Source organism: Engystomops pustulosus, chromosome 6 (genome assembly GCF_040894005.1).
Source record: "Engystomops pustulosus chromosome 6, aEngPut4.maternal, whole genome shotgun sequence".
NCBI lineage: Eukaryota > Metazoa > Chordata > Amphibia > Anura > Leptodactylidae > Engystomops > Engystomops pustulosus.
The window spans coordinates 39,611,070-39,619,577 of NC_092416.1; positions in this window are offsets into that span (position 1 = coordinate 39,611,070).

Consider the following 8,508-nt stretch of genomic DNA (forward strand, 5'->3'; position numbering starts at 1 on the left):
TTGCTTCTGCTTTTCAACTCTTTGGACCAACCCTAAGTCTATTGAAGTTTTTGCTTTTTGTATACAAACCGTATCCATGGACTTGTGTGTGTAATATAAAAGAAGGCAGGTGTATGGTCACAGCCAAGCCACATGAGTGACAGGGCTTGGTACCTATCACTGCCTTTCTGATTGGGTTTCCATGGACAGCACGAAAGAACGCAAAAAACTGACAAGCGATTGTAGCAAGTCACTGTGACCTCTGCCGGGATACTACATGTTATCAGTAAGAAGGTATAAGGAAGATGAGGAAGGTTATAGTCGAGGTGTACAGGTGGTCATGTTATGTACTCGAAGAGTACTACTACCTATAGAACTCTCTAAAACTACAACCTTCAGCAAAAGTGACAGCTAGATTTCCCTAAATTATTAACCCATCATCTACACACAAGATAATATTTATCCTTGCTGATGGCTCCAATCGTAAAATCAGGATCCTACATCCATGTATTTTCACTATTCAATCCCTATGAGATTGTTGGGAGATTGAGTATCAGTCTCATGGACACAAGACCCTTATGATATTTGGGAGGTCCCTAAAGATGAAAAACATATCTCCATTTACTTCAACCATATCGTAGACGAATATTTAGCCTTTAAATAATGACTACAATACCCAGACCTACTAGACCCCCATCACTAAGGAGAGTTCATTAGTACCACAGGTATTGTAAAGCTATGTTCACTAGTCACAACAATGAGTCACTGTATTTGGATCAGATTTTTGGGTTGGGCTTCTGCCTCTAAATTCCCACACAATAATAATACTTCCTAATATGCCTCCATTTTCAATAGCCGAGAAGACAACACAAACAAAGTCGGTATGGTCTTTTGGCACAGTTTCTGCGGACAATCCCCATGGTATGACGATAATCCAAGGGAATGATTTTGATAAGACAATCCAATCCCCAAAAAACAGTGTGAACCCAAGGGTGATGGCACACGTGGCGGTTTGAACACGTTTTTGGCCCTTTTATACACAGTCCACCAAAAACGGATGAGTTTTCAAAAAACGGTAGCGTTTTTCAAAAATGCATACGTTTTTTAACGGAATGCTTAAAAACGGCCCAAAAACACGTGTGCCATCACCCTAAAGCCCGTTGGCCACAAGCAAGTTCAGTCTAAAAGATTTGCTATGTGAATTTTGAGACTGAATAGGTCGAATGTCTGAGTTCAGTTCAGTGATGCGAGGTTCAGTCCTGGTAAATCACAGAGGAGAGTGAGTTTGTTTGACCGAATTTACTTGTGGGCCAATAGCTTATACAGCGGCTGTGCCCATTTCCGCACCAGTCAGACTAGGTGCCATGTACGTCACCTATCCCTATCCCTAGTGAATTTCACCGCACACAATAATCAAGGTTTCTGACAGGGTCCCAGTTCTCTTAATTTTTTTTTTTGAGAAATAAAGTGGATCCCAGTCACAATGTATAGATTCATTATGGTTTTTAATGGAATTTTCAAACAACTGTTAACCTGCTGTTTGAAAATTCCATCAAAAACCATTCTGCATTGATACAGTGTGACTGGGATCCCCCTTATGTATGTCACCTACCTATACATGGTCACCCTTCTTGACAAAACATATTAGGGGCACAATCTAAAAAAATTCTAAGTGTAATAAAAATTTTTACAGAAATAACTAAAGTCTAGAGCATGCACAGGTGAAGTGCACCTCATGGTACAATACAGCTAGTGTATATGTATAGTATTGTATAGTGCTGCAGTAGGGCGCACGGCAGTGTTCACACTATGTGGAGATAGATACTCACCTGTTGCGGCTCTCTCCGCCCCTCATGTGCTGCCTCCACAGGAGACCTCTCCGCCTCTTATATAGGCGACATTCAAGGCGGGGAAGCCGCGGGAGGACAGCGGGAATAACGTGCCGCGCTACCGCTCAGGTGTCCGCTATTTTGAGCGGGAAGGAGCGGATAGCAGAGGCAGTGACTGGAGATGGGAGCGGGCAGTGACCGGGGAGAGGGAATCAGTCATCTACCTCAGATATAATGGCAGCACTGAATAAAAATAAAGGCTTCCTGACTACATTTTATGCTCATTAGGGTTTTTTATAAATCAAGTTATAAAACTGAAACCATTAAACGATATGTTTAATGGTCTTTAATGGTATTTCTTATAATGGTCACCATTTGACCTGACTGAGCTATAGCTGAGAACATCCTTCCTACTAAGTAGATGACAGAATAGACATGGCTGACAGGAAGCCCCTAAAACATGACATGAATACAAGTTTAGGAATGGTCACTTTTCCGGAGAATTAACTTTTCAGGCCACTTTTCAGGTGGAGAATTTGGCTCTTGTTTTGACCCACAAATGATAAACGGAAGAACGCCAAACGTGATGGATTGTAGCGTGATAATCATTCGCTTCAACAGCCAGACGTTGCGCTCTTACGGTATATTGTACCGCAACAAATCGCCACGTAGCCCTAGCCGTACTTATCACAGCATTAGTAGCTAAAGACTTCACGCCTTGCTGAAATATTTTTGGGCCATGGAGCAGATCTAAGCCACATGGATGTGGCGTCAGTCTGTATCTATTATGTTGTCATAAATTCGCCATTAATACTGTTAAAGGGAACCTGTCCCCAGATTTTATCGCATTAAACTAGGAGGTAGGGGATAAAATGTCCTGTCTAGAATTCCCTCTTTTACATGAAATCTCTTCCATTTACCTATAAAAAAAATCTACTCCAAAATCATGTGAGAATGAGCAGAGAAGAGTCATATTTTGCCTGAGATGAGTCAAGTTTTGAGGCTGTAAGGGGTGCGTCAATTCAGATGCCTTTATCATCAGTTCTACAGCACCTAGAAAAATGCTTTTTGTATATTGGAGACGTTATAATATAGTAGCAACATAGTGAAGGCATTAATACAAATATCATCCACATGCTGCAGAAAACATTTGCAGAGAAAATGGATTTTCGCAGCGGATGTTAAATACACAGCATGTACATTTTTTTTAGGAGGGGAGCAAAATGCGGAAATGAAAAAAATGAAAGGTTCCCATTGTAGGGAAGGGGTTAGAACTGGCTACTGTTTCTGAGGATTTGCTGCAGAATGACATCTTATCCCTGTATAATGACATCAGAATACTGTAACCTCACTGCCTATAATATCTCTGTATTGTGACATTAATGTGTATTATCCCTGTACTATGATTTCACTGTGTTTTTCTGTCTACTGTGACATCACTGTGTGTATTATCCCTGTACTGTGACATCACTGTGTGTATTATCCCTGTACTGTGACATAACTGTGTGTATTATCCCTGTACTGTGACATCACTGTGTGTATTATCCCTGTACTGTGACATCACTGTGTGTATTATCCCTGTACTGTGACATCACTGTGTGTATTATCCCTGTACTATGATTTCACTGTGTTTTTCTGTCTACTGTGACATCACTGTGTGTATTATCCCTGTACTGTGACATCACTGTGTGTATTATCTCTGTACTGTGACATCGCTGTGTGTATTATCCCTGTACTGTGACATCACTGTGTGTATTATCCCTGTACTGTGACATCACTGTGTGTATTATCTCTGTACTGTGACATCACTGTGTGTATTACCCCTGTACTGTGACATCACTGTGTGTATTATCCCTGTACTGTGACATCGCTGTGTGTATTATCTCTGTACTGTGACATCACTGTGTGTATTATCCCTGTAATGTGACATCACTGTGTGTATTATCCCTGTACTGTGACATCACTGTGTATTATCCCTGTAATGTGACATCACTGTGTGTATTATCTCTGTACTGTGACATCACTGTGTATTATCCCTGTAATGTGACATCACTGTGTGTATTATCCCTGTACTGTGACATCGCTGTGTGTATTATCCCTGTAATGTGACATCACTGTGTGTATTATTCCTGTACTGTGACATCACTGTGTGTATTATCCCTGTACTGTGACATCGCTGTGTGTATTATCTCTGTACTGTGACATCACTGTGTGTATTATCCCTGTACTGTGACATCACTGTGTGTATTATCCCTGTACTGTGACATTGCTGTGTGTACTATCCCTGTACTGTGACATCACTGTGTGTATTATCCCTGTACTGTGACATCACTGTGTGTATTATCCCTGTACTGTGACACCACTGTGTGTATTATCCCTGTACTGTGACATCACTGTGTGTATTATCCCTGTAATGTGACATCACTGTGTGTATTATCCCTGTACTGTGACATCACTGTGTGTATTATCCCTGTACTGTGACATCACTGTGTGTATTATCCCTGTAATGTGACATCACTGTGTGTATTATCCCTGTACTGTGACATCACTGTGTGTATTATCCCTGTAATGTGACATCACTGTGTGTATTATCCCTGTACTGTGACATCACTGTGTGTATTATCTGTGCACTGTGACATCACTGTGTGTATAATCCCTGTACTGTGACATCACTGTGTGTATTATCCCTGTACTGTGACATCGCTGTGTGTATTATCTCTGTAGTGTGACATCACTGTGTGTATTATCCCTGTACTGTGACATCACTGTGTGTATTATCCCTGTAATGTGACATCACTGTGTGTATTATCCCTGTACTGTGACATCACTGTGTGTATTATCCCTGTACTGTGACATCACTGTGTGTATTATCCCTGTACTGTGACATCACTGTGTGCATTATCCCTGTACTGTGACATCACTGTGTGTATTATCCCTGTACTGTGACATCACTGTGTGCATTATCCCTGTACTGTGACATCACTGTGTGTAGTATCACTGTACTGTGACATCACTGTGTGTATTATCCCTGTACTGTGATATGCCTGGGTGTATTATCCCTGTACTGTGACATCACTGTGTGTATTATCTGTGTTTTGTGACATCACTCTGTGTATTATCTCTGTTTTGTGACATTACTATGAGTATTAACAGGAGTAGGAAAAAACTAAAGCTTTTTATATTCTAAACCTTCTTGCTGGTGCATAGTGGTCCTATTACATCTTTCCTTTGGGGTCCCATAGGTATTTGTTATGCTTTCACACACGCCTGGTTGCTGCATTCGCTTCCCATCCGCTCCCAGTGCAGTTGGTGAGCGGCCAGGGCTGCTTGGTACACTACAGAGATTAAGATAAGGATGGGTGTGAAGTTTGTAGTGAGTGGAGTTAGACGCTACTCTCACCCTTGCTCTTCCCTCCTACATTGTTGTGTGAAGAAACAACATTGCTGAGAGTTGTAAGATCAGAGATAAGAAGTCAATCTGTGTATGTGTCTAGTATCAGGATCTATGTTACTCTCCCTATCAAAAATATTTATATTTATTGTATAATAATACAATAATAATAATAATACAGGAACCTTAAAAGGGGGTGTCCAACAAACAACACCAAATCCTTTATCCTATGGATAGGGGGGATACATTTCTCATCTCTGGGAGTTCTGCCAATCACAAGAATAGGAGGTACCATGCCCCCTCTTTAAAGCACTAGTTCTGAACTGTGGTGCTCTTCTCCATCCATGTACATCCTATGACTATCTGTCACATTCCCAATGGAGCAGACGTGCACAACCGATGCTCCATTTACTCAAGTGCAGGAAAAGTGTCGAGATTGAAGAGCTGCGCCCAAATTGAGCAACAAGATTAAAGTTGTCGAAAAAGAAGCTAAGTTGTGCGCTAACATATAATAAATATGGTGCACTTGCTGCAAGCTGATGCCCTTTACACAAATATAAAAATGGTCTGTTTTAACGTAACTTCGACACTCGCCTCTGGTCTACAGCTGACCTATTCCAAGTGACACTTTTTGGTGCACAGACATTATGCAGTGTTCACATTGCACTTAACATAGTAATTTTATTCTCTCTACCAATTTTGGTACCTGGGAGGACAGTTCAGTATCTCTGGTTTCCCTTCCCTCGTGACCGATTCTTCTGTACTGAGACCATTGATTGCTAACAATTACCCTTATAATAATATAAACCAGTATGTTTTGGAGTGTGGGAGGAAACCGGAGGACCCGGAGGAAACCCACACAAACACGGAAAGAACATACAAACTCTTTGCAGATGTTGACCCTGGGACTTCTCCTTCAGTTTTTTCACTATGTGTTTCTTAGTGCCGATCCGTACCCTCAGCCCGGGGACACACATGGCGTTTTTGTTGCGTCGTGAGCATGCGTTTTTTTTTCACATGTTTGCTTGCATTTGCATTTTTGATGTGCTTTAATTGAATGCAGCCGTGTTTTTTGCAATTTGTAAAAACGCAGTGATCTTCTTCTCCCTGCTGTTTGTGCAAGTAATTACTTGTGTTTCGTAACGCAAACCACAAAGACATGTGTTTTCAAAAACACAACCGCTTTGAAAAGCACAATGAAAATGCACCTCAAAAATGGTGGAACCTAAAATTTTAACCTAAAACCCATTGAAAAAGCCAAAATATGATGCGTTTTTCAAGCAAAGACCCAATGAAAAAAACATAACAAAAATGCCACGTGTGTCACCGGCCTCAGTGTATTAACCTCTTGGTGTCTCCCATTCCTTGCTGAATGTACCTGTGTTTGGTTCATGTTTTTATGTCAATTTACCCAGTGTATGTTTATTTAGGCGTCACTCTATCTTACTATTTATATTTTTGTATAGCACTTTGTTATAATTGGATTTTTTGGAGACCTAAATGTACAATAGACAGTTTTTAACTTTTTTCTTTCATTATATACTGTCACATTTTCCATTCTTTCACTTGATCTCTGCTTAGAGTATATGATTATTTTTGTATCCCTTGCATTTAATCTTATTAAAGAGAAAAAAAAACAGTTTCTTTTTCTTGATCCTGCCTTTCCTGCGGAGTCAGGATTAGCCTATCCAGTTAGTGGGCAGACCATAAGGGGTTAACACCTTTAATAGAAAACCCTGGCATAACACATAACAATCCGGTAGGTGCTTTGTCACAGCTCTATGGATTTTATGGCTATTTGGGTTGGTTGACATAAAGCTGATGAACCACCATGTTGTTATTTTTGTTCTTCTTATTAAATATTATGGGAGTCTTATCAAAAGTAATAACCATACAGATATCAATTTGACATAAAGCTGATGTGGGTATATGGTATACGTGCATATGGTGATGTATAAACTGGAAGAGTATGGTCTATTTCTACATGTGTATGTTGGTACATCTCTAGATTTTGGTGTCCTTATTAGAGCCTTAAAGGAAATCTACCAGCAAAATCAAGCATAGATAAACCAGGGACACTTACTCATAGATCCATAGACTCTGACAATCTTATCCTAAGGGCTCTTTCACATTGGCTTTGTTTTCCATGTTCGTTGTTCAGTGATTTCCACAGATGCCAAACAAAGCCATTGGTTTCTATGGATGTTTTCACATTGACTTGTATTTTCACTGATCTGTTGTCCTATTTTTTCATGGATGTGGATCACAGAAGGCAACAGAAGTCTATGGGTTTTCAAAAATAAAATGATAAAACATCCGTTTTTTTAACGATGAGGCTGAAAAACCAAGTATGATGTTTTCAAAGCAAGGTTAAAACCTTCCATTTTTTTGAAGACAGGGAGCTGAAATGGAAGAAATACGGAGACATAACGGAGACAAACCACAACGGATGCGCAACTGGAACTAAGGACCAACACGAATGTGAAACAGCCCTAAATATAAGTGATCGATATTCAAGTCCAGAAACAACCCTCTAGAATAAAGCATGTCATTATTATTTAATACTGGGGGTTCCTAATGTGCTATATATAATTATTATATACAAAACTGAACATATCAATGGACAATGTTATATACATTTGAGAATAAAGAAGCACATGGACATAATCACAGTCTATCCATACTTAAGTCTTCTGTTAGTCACACTTATGCTTTGTGTTCTCTTGCATTAAGTAAAGCAACCATCAAATATTCATAATCCAACCTACGCACAAACACCGAGGCATCCTCATCTAAATCAATAGGATGTAAAATTAGAATCACATTGCAGTCAAGGAATCTTTAGTGTAAGAATGACAATGGACAATGGAATCTTGGGCAATGACTGAAGGAGTTAGGGAACTGTAGGGGGTTCTGTGACAATATGGGTAAATGGCACAGTATCTGACCCCATATATAACACATTTGATGCCCTTTGGATTACGATTTAATTCCACTTAGCAGGTCAGGTAGTGTGTTTGCCTGTCAGACATGTAAATGAGGCACCTGTTGTGATCGATAGCCAAGGTAACCATGCTTCACAGCTCGGAGCACTCACCCCGCCTGCTCTTATATTCAATTATCTCAGATTCCACCAAGCTGCATCCATAGAAAAGAATTTACTAACAAACTCATTGCATTGTTCTTCTTAATAAGTGACTCTTCTAACTGTCTTACCTGCAAGTTGCCTGGATTGTGTGAAGAAACCTGCCCAACAAGACGCTCCTGTAGATGGATGTAGAGCATGGCCTCAACAGAGCATCCAAAAAC